The sequence below is a fragment of the Camelus dromedarius genome, chromosome 21, assembly GCF_036321535.1.
Source record: "Camelus dromedarius isolate mCamDro1 chromosome 21, mCamDro1.pat, whole genome shotgun sequence".
NCBI lineage: Eukaryota > Metazoa > Chordata > Mammalia > Artiodactyla > Camelidae > Camelus > Camelus dromedarius.
The window spans coordinates 34,058,088-34,068,348 of record NC_087456.1 but is presented as its reverse complement, the minus strand read 5'-3'; the positions used below and the strand labels follow the sequence as shown (position 1 = coordinate 34,068,348).

Genomic DNA, 10,261 nt, shown 5'->3' with positions numbered 1-10,261 from the left:
TAAGCTGCATCTTGGTAGATTATGTTTTTTTGCAAGCTATCCTTCTAAAAATATCTAATAAATTATGTGCTGCAAGATGGAAAGACTCATTTCTTGGGGAAAATAAAATTAGTCTTGCCAATGATGCATAGCTAAATGTAAACAGTCAGGAACCCAGTTAATATAACCAGTTAGGTCAGCTTATATGTCATCGTTTAAGTGAAATTCACTGCAGTGTTGGAGCTTGGAGCTGAGGCCACTGGTTGGCCAATGAACCCACAAACGTAGGGAGTGTGCTACACGGGGCCGAGTGTTTCATAAACACCACAAGGGTCTCTGGCCCCACGAGTGGAGTTTGATAGTAGTACTTATTACAAGTAAAAAGTCAATCAATCATTCAATCAATGAAATTCAAATATAAAATGTTACCTGAGTGTTCATAATTGTTTAAATCCTGACATGTATCAACAATCAAAAGGAATAAAATGTATGTAAAATCACACTGGGTTCATGACCAGCTTTTACTAGATATATAAAAGTATAAGGTTTTATTCATTTCATATCAAAACAACATGGTTGCTGGTTCCACTGTTAATGTTTTTATGCTATTGAGAAATTCTATTAATTATTAATCATTATGTTTTAATGGCATTCCTATTTAATGTCACCGGCAAAACAGCAAAAAGACATGATTGTAAAACATAACCTTTTTTCTTTCAGCTCTTCTAAGAGAATAAAATTCCATACCAAACAATATTTCTGAAAAAAAAGTTTAAAGTAATCGCCTCCAAAATTTTATTTTATGGAAAAACTGTAATTTGAAAATTAACTCATAACACAGTTTCAGTAAACCAAAAGATGGCACATTCTCTTCGCTCCTTGGGAGCCTCCTTAAACAGTACACCAGGTTTTATTTTCCTCTGTCAGGAAAATGAGTAGAAATAAATTTAAATGCAAAGATTTTGAAGATCTCTTTAAACTGCATATAAAATCTATTTTTAATTGTTCACAGGCGAAAATAGTCAGTTCTTGAAGACTGCAGTGCTAGGGTATTACATGTAAAAATGACAGAATGACTGAATAAAACAGTCAATTGGACCTGTCTCATTTGTTATCTTTAGTCCTGTCTCCGTACTGGTCCACACTCAGGCTTATTGTAATGACCTATTTTGTGGACACAAGAGTACGAATGACTATTCTGATATTGACATCTTAAAAAGACATTAAGAGTGAGAAATATTGGTTATACCAAGACATGCCTATGGTAAGACTTGTGATTAATAACTTCCTTTTGTTCTTACAAACAATGCTCAAAGTCAGTTGAAACCTATTCTTGATGGAAAAATGGTTGCTGCAAGCTGTTGATATATTCCTTCTGCTAGCAGTGCTTACGTAACGGCAGACACAGCCCAGGATTCAGGGTCAGAGGAGCCCAACAGAAGTATTCGTCTAGTCCTTGTGTTATTTTAAGATTGAACTACATATGACCTTGTAGCATGGAATGAAATAGTAGCCTGATTCTTTGCACATGGAGCTGGCTGCAAAGAAAAGCTGACTTAGATTACAGAACAGGAAAAGAGAAAGGAAGGAAGGAAAAAAGAGAGAGAGAGAGAGAAAGGAAGGAAGGAAGGAAGAAAGAAAAGGAAAGAAAGGGACAGAGACAAAGAAAAAGATAACTCTTACTGCAATATGAACTAACCTGAAAATTGATTCTGTATTAATGGTTAAAATAAATTTAGGAAGGACATTTCTAAAATGACAATAAATTTGTGAAGTTACAGACACTATGAATTTTTATGTTAACAACCATTAAAACTGTTGTCTGAGAATGTTATCCTAATTCCCACACCCCCAAGAGCACATGGAAGCATGCTATTAGGGGCCTTGCTAACTATAAACTGCTAAATATAAAACCTTTAAATAATAATTATTAAAATAGGTAGGAAAACATTATTTTTCTATTGATCATTTAAAAAATTTTGCAGTAGTGGTTTATGATTAGGGAATTATTTTCCTTGCCTTGTACATGTCACAGCTATTCATAATTTTGGCTTATGTCTCCCATCGAAAACAATTATCTTGGAGCACTCCCAGAGAACTCCTTAATCACTTAGTCATCTTCAGTGTGTTGGTTTCCTAGGGCTAATGTAATAAATGCCCACAAACTGGGTGGTTTAAAGCAATGGAAATTTATTTTTCACAATTCTGGAAGTCAGAAGTCTGAAGTCAAGGTGTCAGTAAGGCCAGACCACCTCCAGAGACACAAGGCAAGCGTCCTTCAGTGCTTCTTCCTAGCTTCTGCTGGTTGCTGTCAATCCTTGTAATTCCTTGGTTTGCAGTGGCATCATCGTAATCTCTGTCTCCGTCTTCATATGGCCGTCTTCCCTGTGCTGTCTCTGTGTTCATGTGTCTGAATCTCCATCTTCTTACTTTTCTTTTCTTTTAATTGAAGTACAGTCAGTTACAATGTGTCAATTTCTGGTGTGCAGCACAACGTCCCAGTCATGCATATACATACATATATTCATTTTCATATTCTTTTTCATTAAAGGTTATTACAAGATATTGACTATAGTTCCCTGTGCTCTGCAGAAGAAATTTTTCTAAAATCTATTTTTATATATAGTGGCTAACATTTGTAAATCTCAAACTCCAAAATTTATCCCTTCCCACACCCTTTCCTCAGTAACCATAAGATTGTTTACTATGTCTGCAAGTCTGTTTCTGTTTTGTAAATGAGTTCATAGTGTCCTTTTTTTCTTTTATTTTTTTAAGACTCCACATATGAGTGATATCATATGGTGTTTTTCTTTCTGTCTCTGGCTGACTTCACTTAGAATGACAATCTCTAGTTCCATCCATGTTGCTGCAAATGGCATTATTTTATTGTAGTTTGGTGCAGCCATTATGGGAAAAAGTATGGAGATTCCTTAAAAAGCTAAAAATAGATTTACCATATGATCCAACAATCTCACTTCTGGGTATATATCTGGAGGGAACTCTAATTTGAAAAGATACATGCACCCCAATGTTCATAGCAGCACTATTCACAATAGTCAAGACATGGAAACAACCTTAAAGGTCCACCGACAGATGACTGGATAAAGGAGTTGTGGTGTACTTATACAGTGGAATACTACTCTCCCTCTTCCTTCTAAAACTGGCAATCACTGGATTAGGGACCCTGTTCCAGTTTAACCTAACCTTAACTTGATTACGTCTGCAAAGACCCTGTTTCCAAATGAGATCGCCTCCACTAGTCAAGACTTGAATATTCAATTTCGGGTGACACAGCTCAGCCCACAACACTCAGTCCTAATGAAACTTCCCCATTTTCTCTTTGATGCATTTAAAGCTACTGCTCTTTTCTCTTGAATCATCGCCCTCTTGGTATCCATAACACTGACGTTTCTGCTTTTAATCTTCTCTAACCTTGTCTAGCTCTGTCTTTTTGAATGTTTTATCTTCTTGCTGTTTCCTGGATGGCATTTCCATGACTTTGTCTTACTTCTTTCTTTTCCAAAGTCTCAATCTCCATGCATTTAATAAGCACATACTGGTAACTACATGCACTTATGTTTGCTGGACACTGGCTGTGTAGAGAAAATTAATCATGGTTTCTGTTTGGGAACTTACAGGAAAACAGGGACACATGTAAATACATCAATAAAATGTAACACTGAGTAGAAAAGGAGCATAAATGATGCAACAAGAAAGACTGCAAACTTGAGAAAACACTCAAACTGAATTTTGAAAAAACTTGAGTAACTTCAACAGGCTAGTTTTCATGAATTTCTACTACATTATTTTCTCTTGGTGGAAAGGTTTTAATTATGAAGTACATTTCTTTAATATATATAAGACTATTCACATTACTATCTCTCCTTGTGTTAAATTTTTAATAACTTTTTATAGAATGGCTTTCAATTTATAGAAATATTGCAAAGATGGTGCCCAGAATCCCTGAATACTTCTGTCCAGTTCTCCCCATAGTTAGCATCTTCCATCGCCGTGCTACCTTTGTTACAACCAATGGACCAGTATGGATACACTGCATTTAACCAAACTCCGTGCTTTACTCCTCTCTCTTTCCTGGAATCCCATCCAGAGTATCTCATTACACTTAGTCACCATGTCTCCTTAGGCTTAGCTGGACTGATAGCTTTTTAGACTTTCCTTACTTCCTTGACAATTTTGAGGCGTACTGCTCAGCTGTTCTGAAGAATGTCCTTCAGCTGCAGTTTGATGTTTTCCTTGTGATTGCGTTGAGATTGGGTTTTCGGAGGAGATTTAGAGGAAGGAAGTATTGTTCTCATTGCATCCTCTCAGGGGTACACGCTATCAGCATCACTGACGACGTTCCCCTGAGTTATCTGGCTCAAGTAGTGTTTGTCACATTTTCACACTGTTATTTTTTTCCCCTTTCCTACATTGTATTCATTGGAAACCAGTTACACAGCGCAGCTCACATTCAAGAGGTGGAGAGTTAAGCTTCTTGACCTTGATGGGGGTATCCACATAAATTATTTGGAATTTTTCCATACCAGAAATCTGTTCCTTCAGTCCCATTTATTCACTTATTCAATCAGCTGTGTGTATCAGTATGGATCTGTGGATGTTCAGTCTATTCTTTGGGTGAAAATCCAATACTGCATTTTTTTTTTCTCAAGTTGTTCCAACTTTGGCCATTGAGGGCTCTTTTAGGTTGATTCTGGTATACTTTTGGCATGCCCCCTTCACTTTTTTTTTAAAAGCACTTCCTTACTTTCTAACACTACAAGAGGATTCGGCAAAGTCTTGTCTACCCCTGCCCCAGCGCTAGGCTCAGTGATTTCTCCAGCGAGCCCTGGTTCCTTTTATTGGAGGATGGTGTTAGAAACCAAGATCTGGACACTGACTGTGCTTCTTGTGCTGGAGGGCTGTTTATCCTAGTTTCTCTCAGCCAGCAGAGCTAGGAAATATATGCATGTATCCCAGTCTATGTATATGCACGTAGCGATGATAACTTCCGTATCTACCTATATTAAGCTAAAAACGAGTTCAGTCTAACGGCTCTGACTCTAACATGGTTTATTCTAGCCTATCTCCTTGCGTAGCTGTAATCTCCCTTTCCAATGGTGAGAAGCCTGCTTCCTTCTATCTGTCAGCTACTTTCTTTTGTTTAATCCCAGTACACACACATAGCATTTTCAGAATTGTTAACACACATCCACGTGAGAAATAATTTTACCAACTAGAGCAGAGCTGAGCATAGTTTCTCTGCCTTTAGTCTTGCAGTTTCAATAATTTACAAAGTTGCTTAGGTCAGCACCTTTTCTCCCCACTTCTTCCGTGAGGTTAGGTCACACATTTGTAATGTCCTTAATTCTTTTGTGACATTCTGCATTCTATCCTGAGATCCCTCAACCTCATTAATATTTTTTTTTTGAATTTGGCTATATTAATGTTTACTCTTTGTGCTATAAAGTTTTATGAGTGTTTGGCAAATGTATAATGTCATGTCCCCACAACTACAGTACCATACAGAATAGTTTCACTGCCCTAAAAAATTCCCTGTGTGTCACCTAATCAAATTGTGACACTAATTTTGATTATCTGGCTAACTCACTAATTTTGATTATCTGGCTCCCTTGTTCACCAGTAAATCTCTTACTATCTTGGCTAAGGACCTAAATTGTCTTTCCTCTGAATTATTATAATGGAGGCTGGGAGAGAAGCGGAGTATAATATTGAAATATTCACTTTGTTACCATATAAGGGGTTCTAGCACTGAAAAATTGCTTTCTCTTGAGTTATATTCCTTAACGCATCAATGGACCTATTCAATGAAACAAATCTGGCTAGAACCAGATTTAATAAAGTTGCCACCATATCCATATTTTATACACATTATTTATCTTCATTCATTTGCTACAGCTTATTCATAATTGTGGCTATAGTATCATATTCTGACATCATTAGAAATTCTTTCTGTTTCATCATTAAATGTCAAATTTCCATCTACTCTTATTTGTTTCATTAAAAAAAAACCAAATAAGTGAAATTTACTAAATATCTTTTAATGATATATCGCACTATCAGGCAGGTTTTTAACATTTTGATCTACTAGTATAGTTATGTGAAGAGACTCCCTGAATTGCGGCATCAATAACTGGCTAATAAGCATCTTAAGCCTAATATACATAAAACACAGTCCTTGAGTCACCACTGCATCCTGAGCAGTCTACTTTACCCTCAGCAGGTTGATGCCAAAACCTGGGCTGAACTTCAAAAAAAATGATAGAGACGGGATAATCAGGGACAAGGACTCCTGGAGGCTCTGGTCCCTTACTTGTCTCACGGGTGGAAGATGTCAAACATTCTTGGACTTGCCAGAGAGCAGAGTTCATATGGCTTTTATTTTATATTTTGTGTCTGGACTGCACTTGCTGTTCTTTAGTTCTTTGCCAGGCTACATAGTTGATCAATTAAAAATAAGAAAAATACATTGTATCTTACCTTCATGTCTTCCTTCCCTGATGCTCTTCTTTATTTTTAACATAGACCCAAGCTTGCTGGAGCTAAACATTCTCTATATTGTTGATAAATGTTTCAGCTGCTCAAATGCAAGACTGTCTTATTTGGATACAGTTACTGGTGACCTCTGTCCTGGCCTCTAAAAAAGCCAGAGTAATGCATGACTAAGAGTGGTCACTGGGATGCTTGCCTAACTGGAACCACTGAGACAATATTTCAGACTAGGAGAAGAAGCAGTCCTTGGTCTTCTCACAGGAGGATTAGTACAAGCAGGGACACTCTCAGGTTACCTCCAGTTTTGACAGCCCTGATCAGATACCGGAGGCCACTTCAGACTGCAGCGGCATGTAGTGGCCATTGTTTCCACACTGAAATAACGGTGACTCTGTAGAAAGAAACCAACATGCTAATGACAAATCATTAATAAATTGGACAAATATTAAAACAATATTAACTCAGTATATGTTCAGATTCTCTTACAATGATGATTTTTTAAAGTAATTATTCTGAAACACCTGCTTATATCACATCATTTGCTAACCCTAGCACAGCTGATAAAAGCAAGTTGATCTTGAAAGAAGCCAAAGTCCAAGGTACCACCAAGGTACCCTGCTGCGAACTATTTGGACTGTAATTCAGTTATGGTTCCATTATGGACTGAATGGTACCCCCCCCCCCCCAGTTCAGACATTAAAGCTCTTACCCACCCCCCTCCATGCGACTGTATTTGGAGACAGAGACTTAAAGGAGGTCATTAAGATTGAGTGAGGTCATAAGAGTGGATCCTAATCCAATAGGACCGGTGTCCTTATGAGACCAGAGAGCCCCCTCCCCCCTCACATGCGCAGAGGGAAGGCCCTGTGAGGGCACAGCCAGAAGGCCACCACCTGCCAGCCAGGAGGAGAGATGCCACCAGAAACCAACCCTGGCACCTTGACCTTGGCCTGTCAGCCTCCAGAACTGTGAGAAAACAATGCCTGCTGTTCAAGTCACCCAGTCTGTGGTGCCTTGTGGTGGCAGCCGTAAGCGACCAGCACAGGTGGCAGAGATGAACTGCTGGTTCTGTAGCCAGCAACTCTAAAGAAGTCAGGTTCACCACCTGACTGACTTCTTTAGATGGTGCAGACAGCACATGCCATAAGTGGAAATTTTACTGCAGCCTCTACACCCAGCCGACAGGCAGAAAGCCTAATCTCTACAGCTAGACGCCTTGGAATCAACCCAAAGATGAACAGCTCGAGTGCCTCCCTGAAGCCCACATCTTCTTCAGAATCCTTGATATTACAAATATCTGTGTACGGCCTCGCCGCTTTTTGATTGAAACCTTTGGCAAATGACCATCAGTCCTCCTCAGCCTCCAAGATTCTGCCCTAAAGAACTTCTTCCTGGTGCAGAGGGGCTGCAGTTTGCCCAACAGGTTCAGAGATTGTCTCACTGTAAGTCATAACTCCCTAATGGAATCTCCAAATAAGAGCCAGACTGGACCTTGAGTCCTTGGCCACCTTAACAAACCTACCTTTAGAACGAAGACAACAGGCTTCACTATAAAACAGCCCACCCCCACCGGGGACGAATTCAGGGGACTAACTCCGCCTTCCAACACAATGATGGAACGCCAGCAGCCCATGGCGTGCTCTGAGAAGTGGGCTGAACATCAAATGGTGTTCTGGACACAGAGCACATCATCTTGATCTGAACTGAAATTTATCTTTACACAGACTCATGGGCCAACACTAAAGGCCTAAAAATCGTCAGGCTGTTGGACGCAGACTTAGGACTGTAACGCTAGAAGTACCCCCATTTGAAGTCACGTAGAACAACTCGCTTGTGAATTTAATCTTTACATTACACGTGTGTATGTCCAAATAAAGGGACCACGTGTCAGTGAAAGTATGTTCACTGACAAAGCCCGATCAAGAACGCAGGGCTATTACCTCTGTGCAGCCCCATAGTGCACTCAGTGGTACCAAGAAAATGAAGATAATAAAGCCAGTGTTATTTTCAGAGGCTTTACTGTGTGTGATTGCACAAGCCAGGGCCTCTCCAGAGCCAAGTGATCTGACTGTCTCCAGATTCCTGTTAAGTTTCACACGGCCGTACCTTTTCTGCTTTGGCCATGCTCCTAGAAACCAATGAATCAGGGAGTGGAGAGTGAGAAAATTTTGAGAAGAAACAGTATGGCTTCCTCCTTTTCATAACAGTGTTGCTAAATATATGTAACATCTACTGTGTGTGTGTGTATCTGTGTGTGCTTTTTCTGTTTTCTGAAGATATATGGAAAATTTTCTTAATGCTTGCTTTAACCTCAGTAGGTAGAAGCAAAGATCATACTGCTCAGACAAGGGTACCTGAGCAGACATGAACTTGGACATTGACTTTGCCTCAAGTGGTTTTATAGACTCCCTTCTCGGCCCCCAAAGATTGTGTATGAGAACAACATGATGGCTTTTGTGTCCCTAGACAGTGCATTATTTTGGACATAGGACAATCAGTCTGTCTCATTCCCAAGAGGGCAGATAGCCTTTAACTGATTGGATGGAAAAACCTCCAGCCCTTGGAGATGGGTCAGGGGAAGAGGGTCAATAAATAATTTTCTCTCTTTCATACAGAAACATACAAACAGCCTCAAATGTCTTCCTGCAAACTTTAGGGCGATGCCTTGTAATCCGAATCCCCCCCAAATCTGGCCCTGCCACGCCCACTTGCTCCAGCTCTAACCTCTCACTAATGCTCCACTGTCAGAAAATACTGGGCAAACATCCCAACTCCCAGACTCGCCGTGAAGCCCACAGGGTCTTGTGTAAATCAGAACCCACGGAGAACAATTTAGGATTAATGAGTCTCCCCAGGGGATAAGAGACAAAGCGGGGTGGCTCGGAGACTCGCGTCCTTGCCCCTTTTGGTAACCTAGCACGGCTCTGACCAGCTGGCCTGCAACAGAGCCTTTGACTGACGACAGCACCCCTGGCGTTGAGGGTTTTCTCCCATAGCACTTGGTTTACAGACTTTGGTCCTTAGATTGCCTTCTTCCTTCCTGCGATTTCTTGAAACATTCTTTTGTTAATTAAATTATGCATCCTCAAGCACACCGTAAACTAACGTAAACATACGTGACATGACCTGGAGACGGAGCTTGTTCTCTCTTCTGGGGACTCACACTTTGCCCAGACTCCTGGCCGTGGTCCACGGAGACCACGGGTACCCAGCCCGGGCTGTGATACCATCATTCTCGGGACTGCTTACGACCAGCATGTCGACGTTAACTGAAGACTGAATGTCCCTGCTGATTTTATGATTGCTCAGATTTTCTGTTTCTTTCTAAATCAGTTTTTCTCCACTTCTATTTTGATAAATAATAAGAACTCTAGGAACTCTAGGAACTTATTTATTTCATACATTATTTTCAAGTCTGTTGGCATACATTTGTTCCTAATAACCTCAGTATTTGTTTAACCTCTCTAGCATTATTTATGTACAATTCTTTATTTTTAATATTATTTAATTTTGCCTGTTTTCTTTTTAGTTTTGGTTCATCTTAGTCTTATCAAAGATTCATCTACTTTATTAGCCATTTCAGAGAAATTAAGTTTTGACTTTATTAGTCATCTGTTTTCCCAGCTTCATTATTATTTGTTCTTACCTTTATTATTTTCTTCATTTTACTTTGTTGGATTTATTCTGTTGTTGTATTTTTAATTTCATAAGATAGGTATTTAGCTCATTAATTTTTACACTAGCCTCTCCTAATGTAAGAATTTTAGACGAT

The 10,261-nt window shown here is 39.5% G+C and overlaps 1 non-coding gene across 1 annotated transcript; it reads left to right on the top strand.

Moving 5' to 3' along the window:
• Positions 1-207: 207 nt before the first annotated feature.
• On the top strand, positions 208-358 carry LOC116148739 (small nucleolar RNA SNORA62/SNORA6 family). The gene has a single exon (XR_004132303.2). It is a non-coding gene; the product is annotated as a small nucleolar RNA SNORA62/SNORA6 family (small nucleolar RNA).
• The last annotated feature ends 9,903 nt before the right edge of the window (positions 359-10,261 follow it).